Source organism: Pristiophorus japonicus, chromosome 7, assembly GCF_044704955.1.
Source record: "Pristiophorus japonicus isolate sPriJap1 chromosome 7, sPriJap1.hap1, whole genome shotgun sequence".
NCBI classification, from domain to species: Eukaryota; Metazoa; Chordata; class Chondrichthyes; family Pristiophoridae; genus Pristiophorus; species Pristiophorus japonicus.
The window spans coordinates 106,374,599-106,393,235 of NC_091983.1; the positions used below are offsets into that span (position 1 = coordinate 106,374,599).

General features: G+C 45.0%; 1 protein-coding gene across 7 annotated transcripts in view; it reads right to left on the reverse strand.

Moving 5' to 3' along the window:
* LOC139267231 (intersectin-2-like) overlaps positions 1-18,637 on the reverse strand; it is a 297,091-nt gene that overhangs the window by 209,429 nt on the left and 69,025 nt on the right. The window lies entirely within an intron of this gene.

Here is an 18,637-nt window from a genome sequence, read left to right on the forward strand (position 1 = left end):
TCAGCCATGAACTCATTGAATGGCGGTGCAGGCTAGAAGGGCTGAATGGCCTGCTCCTGCACCTATTTTCTATGTTTCTATGTTTCTATGTTTCCTTTTTGTTCTTTCTTCCCTCCCCCCACCTTTCCCTAACTCTGTACTTGCTTAAAACCGGTTACATCTCTTAACTTTTGCCAGTTCTAATGAAAGGCTGACGACCTGAAACGTGAACGGTGTCTCTTTCCACAGATGCTGTCTGACCTGCTGAATATTTCCAGCATTTTCTGTTTTTAATGCAGCACAAGACTAGGAATCTGGAACCTTCCTGGTATCAACAGTTCAGCGGCTCACTCGATAAATTCACTGAGCCTTCAGGAGGAGTAGAGCAACAGCCTTAAACGGATTTATCAGTGAGTCTCTTGTGTGCATTATTTTGCAATTACCAACATTGGAAACAGACTGGGTCTGGCAAAAGAAAAAGTAAAACAAGATTGTGAAAATGCAAAACACAAACTACAGATAAAGCAAATGGAAGCTATAGCTGAGTGTCAGAAGCAACTTGAATTGTTTTTATGGAATTTTACAGATGGGGATTTTTATATTGTAAATGCAAAAGGTTTACCTTAATTTGTCATTGGTGATATTAGTACTTCTGCAATATAGCACATCTTTAATTTCAAGACCTGAATACTCTGACCTCAGAATGACAGTGAAACCTGTTATTAGATACACTCATGACTAAAATGTAAAGGATAGATCTTATAATAAGACATTGTAAATGGGATGACTGTGACACAATCCAGCATCATTGGCAATCCCTCGGAATCGAGGAAGACTTGCTTCCACTCCTGAAGTGAGTTCTTTGATGGCTGAACAGTCCAATACGAGAGCCACGGACCCTGTCACAGGTGGGACAGCCGAGGGAAGGATTGGGTAGGACTGGTTTGCCGTACGCTCCTTCCGCTGCCTGCGCCTGACCTCTTCACGCTCTCGACGTTGAGATTCCTGGATGCACTTTCTCCACCTAGGGCGGTCTTCGGCCAGGGACTCCCAGGTGTCAGTGGAGGCTTTGAGGGTGTGCTTTACCAGGGAGGCTTTGAGGGTGTGCTTGTAACGTTTCCTCTGCCCACCTTTGGCTCATTAGCCGTGAAAGAGCTCCGCATAGAGCATCTGCTTAGGAAGTCTCGTGTCTGGCATGCGAACCATGTGGCCTGCCCAGCGAAGCTGATCGAATGTGGTCCGTGCTTCAATGCTGGGGATGTTAGCCTGGACGAGGACACTAATGTTGGTGTGCCTGTCCTCCTAGAGAATTTGTAGGATCTTGTGGAGACCTCGTTGGTGATATATCACCAGCAACTTGAGGTGTCATCTGTACATCGTCCATGCTTCTGATCCATACGTCCAGTTGAGCTTCCAATCTCTGCCAATGCTGCTGCTGGAATGTTCCCAAGAGGCCAGATACCACTGCAGCAAGGGAGGAAAAAAGTACCAAACATGGAGAACTGTTCTCAGGTCACTCTTGCACCTTGGAATGTTTTGCTATGTTAAAGGCGCTATATAAATACAAGTTGTTGTTGCTTCTAACTAACACAGGCCCATCAGCAGGTAAGCTCTAGGCTACTCATGTTTTCTCATTTTGTCGCTGCAGCTAACGAGCAGCTTGGGGGCGGGGGCACGCAGGGAGGAAGAAGTTACAAGACTAACAGCCATTCCATTAGAGGAGCACAAGTTCAAGAGATAAAATAGTATAATCCCTTAGCTGAGATCTATCCTTGATAAACTACTGATTATGATTTTGAATTGACACCACGGGACCAACTGACTGATTAAGAGTTAGTGATTTCCCAAATGTCTACACTTTGTTCCAATATTAATATGCTTGCTTGATTGTACAACACATTGATATACAGTAATATGCTTTGGTATGGAGTGGTAGGCTGCAGGTTCCCACCCATAATTCTGTACAGGAGCTGGTTTCAATTCCACGATTGCCAAATCACCAGAGGATGGCATAGAAGGTGATTCTACCCACAGAAAATCCACATCCCCATCTGCTGGCTGAAAGGTGGCACAGATAGAAGCTTGGGGACTGGGGCGGGGGCGGGGGGAGAGAAGTGTCACCTGTAATCAATCTTTCACAACCTTTAAAAAATAATTCACAAAGTTCAAAAGTTGTTGGACAACATTCAAGAGAACATATTTGACAGAAGACTCATGGGTTTATTTAGAAAGTCTTGCATTTCCATAGCGCCTTCACGACCTCTGGCCACCCCAAAGCACTTTACAGCCAATTAAGTACTTTAGAAATAATGTAATCACTGTTGTAATGCAGGAAACGAGGCAGCCAATTTGTACACAGCAAGATCCCACAGACAGCATTAAGGTAATGACCAAATCTTCAATTTTTTTTTTAAAGTGATGTTGGTTGAGGGATAAATAATTGACCAGGACACTGAAAAGTACTAAGAAAAATATTCTCTGCTCAAATGATGCATTGATAGCAACAGAAAGATACAATTTTTTCTTGGATCCTGCCTGCACACATTTTTTAAAGTGCTATTCTAAACATTACAAAGAAACCTTCCATATGTATTTATAATATCACAAATTAATCCTGGCACGAACCAGTGTTAACATTAATGTCCATCACTAACCAAATGCTGCTGGATTACAGATAAACACGAAGCAACTGCAAAGAAATATGTCCATCAGCCTGTAATTTCTTTCTCTAGGGCTACAATTAGAAAATGCAGCAGTGCTCACAAAAGTTATCACAGAAAGAGAGCAGGTGATAAATTTGGAAACCTTCCAAAAACATAGTCCAAATATGAGGGCAAGGACACACATGTAAATCTACTGGCATAAAAACACTCAGCTGTTTATTCAACTTGTACAATGGAAAATATGTTTGTAAACATTAATTGGATTGTCCATCATGGCACAAAAACATGGTCAAATCCACTACAATGGGAGAAGAAATCAGTCATGCCTGAAGCAGGAAAATGCCAATATTATATAATTTTACATTACTTTAGATGAGCAGTGCAATGTGAAGTTAAAATTGATTCCAATTAGATGTGGCTAAGACATAAGCCTTGATTTTGTGCGGTTCTGCCCAAAATGTGCATCTCACACCCGAGACCTGGTCTGCTTAATGAACAGACTTCCAAAAGAGTTTCAGTTGCATTCAGTTTCATTTCTAATTACATTTCGTTCCATGATTTTGCTGGGATATCCACCGCAACCGCACCCCCCCCCACCCCCAGCTCCCCACCCACCAGTATCTCCTTCACTATTCTGTTCTGATGAAAGGACATTGACCTGAAACGTCATCATTTCTTTCTCTACAGATGCTGCCCGACTTGCTGAATGGTTTCCAGTATTTTGTGTTTTTATTTACTTCACTATTCTTGGTTTCCACTGAGATGTAAGTTGTACCATACAAAGTGGCTCCTTTGGAATCCCTGAATGTGCTGCATGATTCACATGTGGTAAACCAATACCTGGGGCATTTAACTTGCACCCGTTACTACTCCAGGACCCGTGTATGATGATAATGAAGAATTCCTGTCTACATTTTAGTTTGGTATTGACTCCATTAATTCATGGTACAAAAGGAAGTTAAAGTCAGTTTCACTCAGCGAAATCTAGTCCTGATACAACGTTTTGAGGACGAGTCAGTAGTTTCCACGTAGTTTAATTGAGCAGCCAAACCATAAATTTCAAAACACAAACATGGTGAGATATAGGGCTAGACTTTCCACTTTTACCGTTACTGCCCGTATCTCGGCAGTATACACTTCTTAAATTTTCAATACCGGCAGAATACCGATAAAATCCAAAGCTGCTAGTTTAGTTTTTTCCTCCCCCGGCGGTAGTGATCGGGTGGAAGCGGTACTTTTCCTTATGTAAGGCCAGCATCCTTGGCAACGGCCTTACTGCGCAAGCACGTTTTTTTTTCCTTCTTTTTCCTCCAATTTGGAGGTCAGGGGTCAGCCCACGCATGCGCAGATGAGGGGGGGGGGGGGGGGGAGGGAAGAGAGAGAGAGAGATGACAGAGAGAGAGAGATGACAGAGAGAAAAGAGAGAATGCATGCTTGTTTGTTCTGTGTGTTCTCACTCATTCGAGGAGAAATCACTCATCTCGGTTTCTGATTCATAAAAATGATAGAGGTCACGTATTATAGTGGATACTGTAATATATTTATGCTTGGGGTCACCAGACACCAGATGGTGCCACTGTCAGATGTCATGCAGGCAATACAGCAAGTCTGATCTTGTAATTATCGGAAGTGGGAATAAAAGCGATCGGGGCTACACCCGACGGGGGTTTATAATAACAGGACTCGTGTTATTACATTGGCAACGAGGTAAACTAAGAACTTTCCTATTTACAATGGGCACTATTAGAATTCTGCACAAGTTCGTGGATGGGAAGGATTGGGCGGATTTTGTCGACCGCCTGGGTCAATATTTTGTTGCCAACAAAATGTAGGAGGAGGCTGATGCAGTCCATCACAGGGTGGTTATCCTCACCGTCTATGGTCAGAAGAACCTTCTCTCACCTTTATGTCCAACTGCCAGGACTTAAGAGGAATTGTGTGATTTGGTGCGTGACCATCTAAAGCCGAATGAAGAGATCATCATCTCACGCTATTCGCTTCTACAAACATGTCCGTACTGAGGGCCAGGATGTGTCGGGATTCGTCGCTGACCTACGACGTCTTGCTAAGCTGTGTAAGTTCGGGAACATGCTGGAAGACATGTTGAGACTTTTTCGGGATAATCAGCAACCATGATGTGATTCTTCAGAAGTTATTGGCCGAAGAGAAACTGTACTTGAAAAAGGCCATCACAATTGCCCAGGCATGCATGACGACTGATGAGAACTTGAAGCAGATATCATGAAAAGGTCCGAGCTCCACATCGGGCTGGTCAGGTACTGTAAACAAGATTGTGTCGTCTTCTGGCAAAGATGCTCATGGCTAGGCCAAGTCAGCTGTTTATATGAAACCTGTAGCTGCTCAGAGCCCAACAACTGGTACGAAGCAGAGTTCATCGCTGAACATCTGAACAATCTTGAGGAAGTTCTACATCGTCTGGACAAAGTGGGACTCGGGCGGAAATATTCGAAGTGTGCCTTCATGGCATTTGAAGTTGAATTCCTTGGTAGGAAGATTTTTGTCGATAGAATCAGGCCTACTAATTCAAAAACCAAGGCCATCAAAAATGCACCCAAGCCTCAGAATGTGACAGAGCTGCGTTCATTCCTTGGACTACTTAACTACTTTGGTCATTTCTTACCCAGATTGAGCACTTTATTAGAGCCATTGCACTTGCTACTCAGAAAAGGTAACAATTGAGTCTGGGGTACGTCTCAAGATGGAGCCTTTGAAAAAGCTAAGAGTCTGCTCTGTTCAAACCAGTTGCTTGTTCATTATGATCCGTGCAAGCGTCTTGTATTAGCCTGTGATGCTTCATCATATGGTGTTGGCTGTATACTCCAACAAGCCAATGAGTCGGGTAAGCTACAATCTGTTGCGTACGCTTCGAGAGGTTTATCAAAAGCGGAAAGAACTTACAGCAAAGCAAAGAAGCTTTGGCCTGTGTGTATGGGGTAACAAAGATGCATCAGTACCTGTTTGGTCTCCATTTTGAACTTGAAACGGATCACAAGCCACTCATTTCATTGTTTTCTGAAAACAAAGGTATTAATACCAATGCATCGTCCCGTATTCAAAGGTGGGCATTGACATTGTCTGGCAAAAATTACATTATTTGTCATAGACCCGATACTGAGAATTGTGCCGATGCACTGAGCCGTTTGCCTTTGCCTACACCCGATGTGAAAACACCTCAACCCCAGGTCTAATGTTGGTAATGGATGCTTTTGAGAGTGATTAAACTCCTGTCACTGCTCAACAAGTTAGGATCTGGACCAACCATGACCCTATTTTGTCGGTTGTGAAACGTTGTGTCCTCAGTGGTGATTGGTCTGACATACCTACGGGGATGCGTGAAGAGACCAAACCTTACACCCGTTACAAGGATGAGCTGTCCATTCAGTCAGGTTGTTTACTGTGGGGTAATCGTGTCATCATGCCTAAGGTAGAGAACGATTTGTACGTGAGCTTCACAGCACTCATCCCGGTATTGTTATGATGAAAGCCATTGCTAGGTCTCATATATGGTGGCCTGGAATTGACTCTGATCTGGATTCATGTGTCCATCAGTGTAATACTTGCACGCAGCTAAGTAAAGTATCAGCGGAATCTCCGTTGAGTCTTTGGTCGTGGCCATCTAAACCATGGTCGAGGATCGACATCAATTTTGCGGGTCCATTCCTTGGAAATAAGTTTTTTGTTGAGGTGGATGCATATTCAAAGTGGAAAGAGTGTATTATTATATCATCCAGTACATCTACAGCTACTATTGAGAAACTACTGGTTGTGAGCGACAACGGATCTTGTTTCAAAAGTCTTGAGTTTCAGGAGTTCATGAAACGCAATGGTATTAGACATGTGAGGTCAGCTCCAGTCAAACCTGCTTCTAATGGTCAAGCAGAGTGCGCTGTCCAAACTAACAAAGTATGAAACATGTAACTCAGGGTTCACTTCAAACTCATTTGTCATGTATATTGCTCAGTTATAGGACAAGACCTCATACTGTTACTGGTGTTTCCCCTGCTGAACTATTGAAGAAGAGAAATCTCAAGTCCAAGCTTTCACTTGTTCATCCTGATTTGAATGATCGTGTTGAAAGCTGACGTCAAAGTCAGCAATTGTATCATGATCATACTGCTGTGTCACGATATATCTCTGTCAATGATCCAGTGTTTATACTGAACTATGGTCGAGGTTCAAAATGGATCACTGGTACTGTTACAGCTAAGGAGGGTAACAGTGTTCATTGTCGTGCTCGAGGATGGCCAAACATGCAGAAAACATGTTGACCAGGTAAAACTGCGGCACACAGATGAACTGGAACCGTTTGAGGAAGATCCAGTCAGTGACCCACCAACTATCGTTCATTCACCAGAGGCCTCTGTTGTCATTCCTGAACCCGGACCTTCAGTCTCTGATGTTATTACCACTCATACCAGAACTGTTACTCAACCTCCAGTCACAACTGACTTAGAACGTTCACCTAGAACTAATGTTGAACTGAGATGATCAACTCGTGAGCGGAAAGCTCCAGATCGTCTTGCATTGTAAAGTGACTGATACTAAGATCTTAAAAGGGGGAATGTTGTAATATATTTATGCTTGGGGACACCAGAGGGCGCCACTGTTGGATGTCATGCTGGCTGTACAGCAAGTCGGATCTTGTACTTATAGGAAGTGGGAATCAAAGAGATCAGGTCTACACCCAACGGGGGTTTATAATAACAGGACTCTTGTGTTATTACAAATAGTGAGGGTCAATTAATGGTGGAGGCTTAGGTAGGAGGGAGGAAAAGGGCAACACGCTTCACAATGGATGCCCAAGCTGCCTTGGTCCACCAGCGAATATGGGCAATGATTGTCGAGGTGGTGTCCTTGGTTGCCCAGTTCCGTCGGGGGCCAGTCCAGTACTGCAAGCGCTGGAACGACCTTGTTTCAGCCGTGAGAGTAAGTAATAATTTTAATCATGCGCTGACTCATTACTTAAAATATAAATCTGCCACATTGTGATGTTAATCTTGGTAAGCTTGGTGTCATGCATTATTTATTATCAATGATGTTATATTGTTTTCCTGTACTAAGATGTGTTCATCACGCATCACATGCATGTTAACGGTGCATTAATGGAACATTGTTGAAAGGCATTTGGGGTGGGTAATTGTGGATGTCTAGCTGTGTACTGCGTACTAATACCTTGGCAATTATCTTATACGATGCTATTGTCATCTTTGTAGAAAAAAATTGTTTTCAAGCGCGGTAAGCATCGGGGCACCAGAGGAGGGCCGGCAGAGCTAGAAGAGCTCACTGACCTCGAAAAGTTGGCAGCAACCCTTACAGGGGCACATGATCGCTCGGCCACCCGTGGGGGTGCAGATCCGATGTTAGCACCATGTAAGTCATGCATAATCCCCGGGCCGTGCAGCCTTCATGTAATTGAGAGTCATGTGAACATAATGTATAAATGATGCTAAGTAATGTAATGTAATGCTGAGACCATGAAATCTTATTATAATGCCATGTAGTATCTGTAAATTCTGTTCATGTTCATGCAGCATCTCTCGGTGATATATAATGCAGTAGTATTGCTCCTCTACATATGCCTACATATGTCTGCGCAATGTAAGAATAAAATGTCACCCTGACCCTCCTTCTCTTCCCCTTCTGCTTACCCCTCATATTATGTTTCTAGCTATCCAGGTGCATGAACATGCTGAGTCTCCTGGAGCACCAATCCTTGTACAGGTTGTCTTGACCGGAGAGGAGACCGAGGAGGATGATGATGACGACACCGTTCGATTTTCCGACCCCCCTCAAGATGTTCCATGTAGTGAACGTGTCCAGTTGGATGTTGGGGGGGGGGGGTGGGGACTGAAAGGTACCTGCGACCACTTCTTCCTCCAAGGAAGTAGCGGGACAAAATGGTACGTGGCAGGGCACACCGAGTGTTACAGCCCTTGAGCCGAATCCACGAAGGCCGATTCGGCGGGAAGGCGTGCTCGAAGATAGACAGACGTCAACCTGGACATGGTTGCACTGACGAGGGTGAGCGTCGACATTGGTCGAGAGCTCCTCCAGGCTATTGCTGGTCTAGCTGGAAGCATCGCCACGTAGTCAGCACGACAATTGGAGGCCACGGTGGCACTGATTGCGGTGATTGCGGTGATGCGGCAAACCACCAATTCCGTCAATACCGTGCGGCAGATGCTGGAATCGGTCTATGGCACTGAACCCCAAGGTGTCATACCACCATTGCCGACAGCACATAGAAACATAGAAAATAGGTGCAGGAGTAGGCCATTCAGCCCTTTGAGCCTGCACCATCATTCGATAAGATCATGGCTGATCATTCCCTCAGTACCCCTTTCCTGCTTTCTTTCCATACCTTGATCCCTTTAGCAGTAAGAGCCATATCTAACTCCCTCTTGAATATATCCAATGAACTGGCATCAACAACTCTCTGCGACAGGGAATTCCACAGGTTAACAACTCTCTGAGTGAAGAAATTTCTCCTCATCTCAGTCCTTAATGGCCTACCCCTTATCCTAAGATTGTGTCCTCTGGTTCTGGACTTCCCCAACATCGGGAACAATCTACCTGCATCTAACCTGTCCGTCCCATCAGAATCTTATATGTTTCTATGAGATCTCCACTCATCCTTCTAAACTCCAATGTATAAAGACCCAGTTGATCCAGTCTCTCCTCCTATGTCTGTCCGGCCATCCCGAGAATCAGTCTGGTGAACCTTCGCTGCACTCCCTCAATAGCAAGAACGTCCTTCCTCAGATTAGGAAACCAAAATTAATCATAATATTCCAGGTGAGGCCTCACCAAAGCCCTGTACAACTGCAGCAAGACCTCCCTGCTCCTATACTCAAATCCCCTAGCTATGAAGGCCAACATGCCATTTGCCTTCTTAACCGTCTGCTGTACCTGTATGCCAACTTTCAATGACTGATGTACCATGACACGCAGGTCTCGGTGCACCTCCCCTTTTCCTAATCTGCCGCCATTCAGATAATATTCTGTCTTCGCGTTTTTGCCCCCAAAGTGGATAACCTCACATTTATCCACATTATACTGCATTTGCCCACTCACCTAACCTGTCCAAGTCACCCTGCAGCCTCTTAGCGTCCCCCTCAGCTCACACCACCCACCCAGTATAGTGTCATCTGCAAACTTGGAGATATTACACTCAATTCCTTCATCCAAATCATTAATGTATATTGTAAAAAGCTGGGGTCCCAGCACTGAGCCCTGCGGCACTCCACTAGTCACGGCCTGCCATTCTGAAAAGGACCCATTCATCCCAACTCTCTGCTTTATCCCAACTCTCTGCTTCCAGTCTGGGAGTCAGGAGCATACTAATACTTCTGACTCCGAAGACGGGTCTTCAGACCCATCCACTTCTCCAGATTCCCCACACATGCCACTGCCACCATCACCCCCCACCCCTCCCGACAGCAGCAGCGCTTGAGGCGCCCTGCTACACAACACATTGGTGCCAAGTCGGGTAGTGACAGGGATAGGGGTAATGGAAAAAAAAGAGGGGCGGGGTGGGGGGCGGTGGGAATAGCAGCCACAGGTAGATTTTTTTGGCGGGTTGCGGGGGTTGTGTTTATTGAAAAATTGTTGAATGTTGGGGGGGTGGGCATTGTGGGTTTAATGTTTTCAATCTTGTTGCTGTTAAGTGGTTGCTTTGTTCGCATTTTGTTGCACATTTACTTTAAAAATAATTGTTTATTTATCAATTTATTTCAAAAGATTCATTTTACAAAATTTATAAAATATTTTATTCAACATAACAATTATTGTGCAGTGTCTCATTCACTTTCACAAAATGAGTGGTTAACAATCAATGTTACAAACAATGGCCAGGCAACATTTAAACTTACTCTCACCGTTCAAGCAGTGTTCATTTATGAGCTGCTGATGTAACAGTTTTGCAGCTGCGTAACTACCACGGGGCTTCTCCTGCGGTGTAGGAGTGGGTGGTGTCATGGGTTCATCGCCAGACTCCTCCTTGTCCTTCTCGGCCTCCTCTTCCTCTGCCTCATGTCCCCTCTATCCTGAGGTGATCCTGCAGTCCCCTGTGGCAATTACGGTCCCCTTCTGATTACTAAGTTGTGCAACATGCAGCACACCACAATGAACTCCGTGACCTGCTTCAGGGTGGTATCAGAGTGGTCCAGTCATCTGAAGGGCTGTTTCAGCACTCCAGTTGTCTTTTCGACTACATTGCATGTGGCTGTTATTGTATCGATGCTCAGCATCTGTCTGGGGCTTACGGAGGGGGGTCAAGAGCCAGGTGGCGAGGCCGTATCCTTTGTCACCCCGCATCCAGCATTGATCTTGTGGCTGATTCTCAACAGGTCAGAGACAGTGCTCTCACGCAAGATGTGCGCATCGTGAATTCTCCCTGGAAAATTGGCATTTACTGCCATGATTATTTGCTTGTGGTCGACAACGAGCTGCACATGCAGGGAGTGGAATCCCTTTCGGTTCCCAAACATCTTTGCAGCCTCTAAAGTTGCGTGTACAATTTATTGTACCCTGAAAGTTTGCTTTTCTCGAAAAACCCAAAGCCCTCTCACTCTGTGCCTCCCTGGTCATTGGGAAGTTTATAAAGTCAAACCTTCGTGAGTAAAGGGCTTCAGGCACCTGGCGAATGCAGCAATATGTGGCATGCTGAGAGATGCAGCAAATGTCACCAGCTGATGCCTGAAAGGAGCCTGATGCATAAACTGAAAGTGCTACAGTCACCTTTGTTGTGTATCTGTAAAGCATGCACTCCCATGTTCCGCCACCAGTGAGCTCATCCCCTGAAGTCCCAAAGGATCCCAGCATCCCTTGGGAGCACTGTATATAAGCCGGCCCCCTAAGGCCTGTTACTCACTCTGGAGTGTCTTATTAAAGACTGAGGTCACTGTTACTTTAACCTCCCTGTGTGCAGCCTTATCTGTGTTAGGAACACAATAACTGGCGACGAGAATACGAATCCAATGCAAAGATGCAGCAAACTGTGGGCATCCTGGAGAAGTTCTCGGAGGGTGAGGACTGGGAAGCCTATGTCGAACGGCTAGACCAGTACTTTGTAGCCAACGAGCTGGACGGAGAATGAAGCGCTGCAAAAAGGAGAGCGGTCCTCCTAACGGTCTGCGGGGCACTGACCTACAGCCTCATGAAGAATCTTCTGGCTCCGGTGAAACCCACAGACAAGTCATATGAGGAGCTGTGTACACTTGGTTCGGGAGCATCTTAACCCGAGCGAGAGTGTGCTGATGGCGAGGTATCGGTTCTACACGTGCCAGCGATCTGAAGGTCAGGAAGTGGCAAGCTACGTCGCCGAGTAAGGCGACTTGCAGGACAATGCGAGTTTGATGGCTACCTGGAGCAAATGCTTGGAGACTTTTTTTATACTGGGCATTGGCCACGAGACCACCCTACGAAAACTTTTGACTGTAGAGACACCGACCCTCAGTAAGGCCATTGCGATAGCACAGGCGTTTATGTCCACTAGTGATAACACCAAACAAATCTCTCAGCACACAAGTGCTAGCAATGTTCATAAATTAACTGGAACTGTGTTTGTGAGCAGAAATGTACAGGGCAGAACCCACAAGTCTGCAACTGCCAGCAGGCCTCAGGTGACCCAGAATCCCCAACAAAGGATGAATGCAAGGCAATTCACACCTTGTTGACGTTGTGGAGGCTTCCATTCAGCCTATTCATGCCGCTTGAAAGGGTATGTTTTTGCAAGGGCTGTGGAACAATGGGGCACTTCCAACGAACTTGCAAACGAGCTGCAAGCTCTGCAAAACCTGCTAACCACCACGTGGCAGAGGAAGATCGGTCCATGGTGGATCAAAGCAATTTCGAGCCTCAGAGAGAGGAGGCAGATGCTGAAGTACACGGGGTGCACACATTTTCGACGAAATGTCCACCTATAATCCTAAACGTAAAATTGAATAGCTTACCCGTAGCCATGGAACTGGACACTGGTGCTAGCCAATCCATCATGAGTAAAAAGATGTTTGGGAGACTTTTGTGCAACAAGACATTCAGACCAGCCCTAGCCCCATCCACACGAAACTGAGAACGTACACCAAAGAGCTTATCACTGTCCTGGGCAGCACCATGGTCAAGGTCACCTACGAGGGCACGGTGCACGAACTGCCATTCTGGGTTGTCCTGGGCGATGGCCGCACACTGCTTGGAAGGAGCTGGCTGGGCAAAATCCGCTGGAACTGGGATGACATCCGAACGCTATCATATGTTGATGAGTCCTCATGTACCCAGGTTCTTAACAAATTTCCTTCCCTTTTTGAGCCAGGCATTGGAAACTTTTCCGGGGCGAAGGTGCGGATCCACTTGGTCCCAGAGGTAACTTCCTACCAGGGTTAAGCACCCTTTTAGAGCCCCTACATGTGTTATTGCATAAAGGTGAGAACTGGGTCTGGGGAAAAACCAAGTAATTGCTTTCGAGAAAGCCAGAAACATTTTATGCTCGAACAAGCTGCTTTTTTTGTATAACCCATGTAAAAAACTTGTGCCAGCATGTGACGCGTCGTCGTACGGAGTTGAGTGTGTATTACAACAAGCTAACGTTGCGGGGAAGTTGAAACCTGTCGCCAATGCTTTCAGAAGCTTGTCTAAGGCCGAGAGGGCCTACAGCATGATTGAGAAAGAGGCACTAGCGTGTGTGTTTGGGGTAAAGAAAATGCGTCTGTAGCTGTTTGGCCTCAAATTTGAGCTGGAAACCGATCACAAGCCCCTCACATCCCTGTTCGCTGAAAACAAGGGGATAAATACTTATGCCTCAGCCCGCATACAAAGGTGGGCACTCGCGCGATCAGCGTATAACTATATCATCTGCCACAGGCCAGGCACCGAGAACTGTGCGGATGCTCTCAGTCGGCTACCATTGCCCACCAAACTTGTTGATGGTGGCACAGCTCGCAGACTTGTCGATGGTCATGGAAGGGTTTGAAAATGATAAATCATCTGTCATGGCCCGCCAGATTAGGACTTGGACCAGCCAAGATCTTCTGCTGTCCCTAGTAAAAAAAAACTGTGTACTGCATGGGAGCTGGGCCTGCATCCCCGTTGAAATGCAAGTGCCAATCAAGCCATTCAAGCAGCGAAAGTGCTACCAAAAAAGGACAGGGAGACGTTCATCTCGGATCTCCACAGCACACACCCGGGTATAGTAATGATGAAAGCGATAGCCAGATTGCACGTGTGGTGGCCCGGTATCGACTCTGACTTAGAGACCTGTGTACGGCAATGCAGCGTATGTGCTCGGTTGAGCAACGTGCCCAGAGAGGCACCACTGGGCCTCCAGACCATGGTCGAGGATCCATGTCGACTATGTGGGCTCGTGTCTCGGTAAAATATTCCTGGTGGTGGTGGTGGATGCTTTTTCAAAATGGATTGTGAAATAATGTCGGGAAGCACCACCACCGCCACTATTGAAAGCCTGAGGGCCATGTTTGCCACCCATAGCCTGCTTGACATACTGGTCAATGACAACGTGCCATGTTTCACCAGTGCCGAATTTAAAGATATCATGACCCGCAATGGGATCAAACATGTCGCCTCAGCCCCGTTTAAACCAGCCTCCAATGGGCAGGCAGAGCGGGCAGTACAAACCATCAAACAGAGCCTTAAACGAGTCACAGAAGGCTCACTCCAAACCCGCCTGTCCCGAGTATTGCTCAGCTACCGCACAAGATCCCACTCACTCACAGGGGTGCCCCTGGCTGAGCTACTCATGAAAAGAACACTTAAAACCAGACTCTCGCTGGTTCACCCCAACCTGCATGATCAGGTAGAGAGCAGGCGACAGCAACAAAATGTAAACAATGGTCGCGCCACTGTGTCACGGGAAATTGATCTGAATGACCCTGTATATGTGCTAAACTATGGACATGGTCCCAAATGGATCGCTGGGCACGGTGATAGCTAAGGAAGGGAGTAGGGTGTTTGTAGTCAAACTAGACAATGGACAAATTTGCAGAAAGCACCTGGACCAAACGAGGCTGCAGTTCACAGACTGCCCTGAAGAACCCACAGCAGACACCACCTTTTGAGAGTCCACAACACACACCCAAAGGATCAACGACACCACGCCGGACCAGGAAATCAAACCCATCACGCCCAACAAGGCCAGGCTCATCTCGCAGTCCTGCAGGGCCAACAACACGCCAGCCCAGCGAGGGCACAGCCAACACACCAGAACAGACATTTGTACCGAGGTGGTCCACCAGGGAAAGAAAGGCTCCTGACCGCCTCACCTTGTAAATAGTTTTCACTTTGACTTTGTTGGGTGGGGGGGGGGGGGGGGGGCGGCAGTGATGTTGTGTATCTGTAAAGCATGCACTCCCGTGTTCCGCCTCCAGGGAGCTCATCCCCTGAAGTCCCAAGGGATCCCAGCATCCCTTGGGAGCACTGTATATAAGCCGGCCTCTAAGGCCTGTTCCTCACTCTGGAGTGTCTTATTAAAGACTGAGGCCACTGTTACTTTAACCTCCCTGTGTGCAGCCTCATCTGTGTTAGGAACACAATAACCTTAACCTCAACGGGCAGGCTGTCCTGATAGGCTGAAGGTCTCCCTTAATGAGCTGGCATGACCTCCTTTCAGAAACACAGTATTCTAAGGCACGCTGTATCGGACAGGTCCAGGTATGACTGCTTATCCCTGTAAATGTGTTGGGGGTAAGGCCTCCTCCTCAGCAGTCTGCGACCTCTTTGATTGGGCACATAATACTCTTCAAAGAACCTTCTTCCAGCTCTATTCCGCAGTATGTAATTAGTCAGCAATATTGGCAGAGAAATTGCAGGCCCCATTTATTTAAAAGTCCACTAAACTGTCATATAAATTATCCAATTTTCCTTAAACAGACAAAAACTTAATCCAGATAGACTACAATACCCTCAGATTATAAGCATTGATTTCAAACACCCTTAAAATCCACTCACGAAGCAGCCTTTTCTTCATTTATCAGTTTTAAAACATGGCGTCCATACCGCTGGGTTAACGTCAGGTGAGTGCAGCTTTTTCAGACAGGTACTTTAGTCCGGCAGTAATTTGGGCAAATTGCCAAATTTAGTACCCGGCAGTAATTTGGGCGGTGCACATTGAAGTGCTGGGAAAATCAGCAAAAACAAATGGGCAGGCGGTACTGTTTACTGCCGGCGGTAATAGACTGCCGAATTTACCACCGCCGATATATGGGCGAACTGGGCGTTAGTTTCTAGTTTATGCATGAAATGGGCCTTAATGGCTTCCTTAAATGGGCGGAATGTTGCCAAAAGTCTCGGTCATAGAATCATAGAATGATACAGCACAGAAGGAGGCCATTCAGCTCATGGTGCTTGTGCCAGCTCTCTGAAAGAGCTGTACAATTAGTCCCACTCCCTTGCTTCCTCCATCGCCCTGCAAATATTTTCTTCTCAATTTATCCAATTCCCTTTTGAAAGTTATTATTGAATATGCTACCACCAATCTTTCAGGCAGTGTATTCCAAATCATAACAACCCGCTACATATATTTTCTTTCCTCATGTCGCCTTTGGTTCTTTTGTCAATTACCTTAAATTTGTCTCCTCTGGTTACCAACCCTTCCTTTACTGGAAACAGTTTCTCCCCATTTACTCTATCAAAACACTTCATGATTTTGAACACTCCTATCAAATCTCCCCATAACCTTCTCTGCTCCAAGGAGAACAAGCCCAGTTTCTCTAGATTCTCCACGTAACTGAAATCGTTCATCCGTGGTACCATTCTAGTAAATCTTCCAGCACTCTCGCGGAGGCCTTGACATCTTTCCTAAAGCGTGGTGTCTAGTATAGGCCTAACCAGTGTTTTATAAAGATTTAGCATAATTTCCTTGTGTTTTTTTTATATATAGGATTACATAGGATATACAGCACAAAAACAGGCCATTCAGCCCAACCAGTCATGCTGCCGTTTATGCTCCACTCGAGTTTCCTCCCATCTTTCCTCATCTAATGCTATCAGCATAACCCTCTATTCCCTTCTCCATCATATACTTATCTAGCTTCCCCTTAAATGTATCTATACTATTAATTTCGACCACTCCCTGTGGTGGCGAATTCCACATTCTCATCACTCTCTGGGTAAAGAAGTTTCTTCTGAATTCTCTATTTGATTTCTTGGTGACTATGTTATATTGATGGCCTCTGGATTATCTCTTACTCTCTATCAAAATCTTTCAAATTTTAAAGATCTTTATTTTCAAGAGTAAAGAAGTCCAGCCTGTTCATCCTTTCCTGATAGGTATACCCTTGCATTACTGGTATCACCCTTGTAAATCTTTTTTGTACTCTCTCCAGTGCCTCTATACCCTTTTTGTAATCTGGTGACCAAAATTATATGCAGTACTCCAAGTGTGGTTTGCACTAATTTCATTAATTTTCAATTCTATCCCTCTAGAAATAAACCCTAATGTTTGGTTTGCTTTTTTAAGGCCTGGTTAATTTGTGTCACTACTTTCTGATTTGTGTATTTGTACTCCAAGATCCCTTTGCTCTTCTACCGCATTTAGATACATATTTTCCAAATAATGTGTGACCTCCCTATTTTTCTTACCAAAATGCAATAACTCACATTTATAGGTGTTGAAATGATGTGCCAATTATATGCCCATTCTGCAAGTTTATTAATCTCTTGTAATTTTTTTGCAGTCCTCCTTAGTATTGAATACCCCCCCACCAATTTGGTGTCATCCGCAAATTTAGAAATTGTGTTTTTGATTCCAAAGTCTAAATCATTAATATAAATTGTGAACAACAGTGGTCCCAGCACTGATCCTTATGGAATACCACTTCCCACCTTCTGCCACTGAGTAGCTACCCTCTATCCCTACTCCGCATTCTCTGACCTTGTCATTAGTCTATTATGTGTTACCTTATCGAAGGCCTTTTGAAAATCTAGATAAATTACATCCACTGCATTACCCTTGTCTACTATCCTTGTTACCGCTTCAAAAAATTCAATGAGGTTGGTCAAGCAAGAATTACCCTTTTGAAATCCATGTTGACTATTCATTATTGGTTTCTAGATGTTCTTCTATTTTCTCCTTTAGTAGGGATTCCATTATTTTTCCTACCACTGACGTTAAGCTGACTGGTCTATAGTTCCCTGGACATGTTGTATCTCCCTTCTTAAATAAAGGTATTACATGAGCTATCTGCCAGTCCTCTGGCACTACACCATTTTCTAACGAATTATTAAATCTGTGCAGTAATGCCTTTGCTATCTCTTCCTTAGAATCTTTTAAATGTGCGGATGTAGTCAGTCCGGATCATGGGTTTTATCCTCTTCGAGTTTGATTAGTTTATTTACTATTTCTCATTTTAAATGCAGTTATCTAATTTCTAATCTCATCATCCGATGTCATGTCCACCTGTTCAGTCTCCCTGATAAATACTGAATCAAAATAATGATTTAATATTTTTGCCATCTCTCTATCGCTGCCTGCGGTATTATCCTATTCATCCCTAGTGGCCCTATTCCCATACTGACCTACCTTTTTTTAAATTTATGTGCCTGTAAAATATTTTGCTATTTTGTTTTATCTTCCTTGATAATTTAATTTCATAGTTCCTCTTTGTCTTCCTAATTGCTTCCTGTTTTTTCGACTTCTTTACTAACTCTTCGACTCCTCCCTTATCATGCCCTCCCCTGCTGTCCGTGTACTTCATGTATGCCTCTTTCCTTACCCTCAATTTTTCTCTAAAATGGTTTTCATTCCAGGAGTAGAAGTGCTGATTGAAGTGAAAGACATTTGGCTGCAAGAACTTTATAGGCATCTCAATAAAAAGTAGAAATTAGTTAACTCCCCTGCTGCACAATGTCAGAAATACTGTTTAGTTTTGACAACATTCAGACACTGTATGCTGATGACGTATTACACATGGCTGCTGCTTATCACAGTGCAACATTTAAAAAAAATAGAAAGCTAAATTAAAACA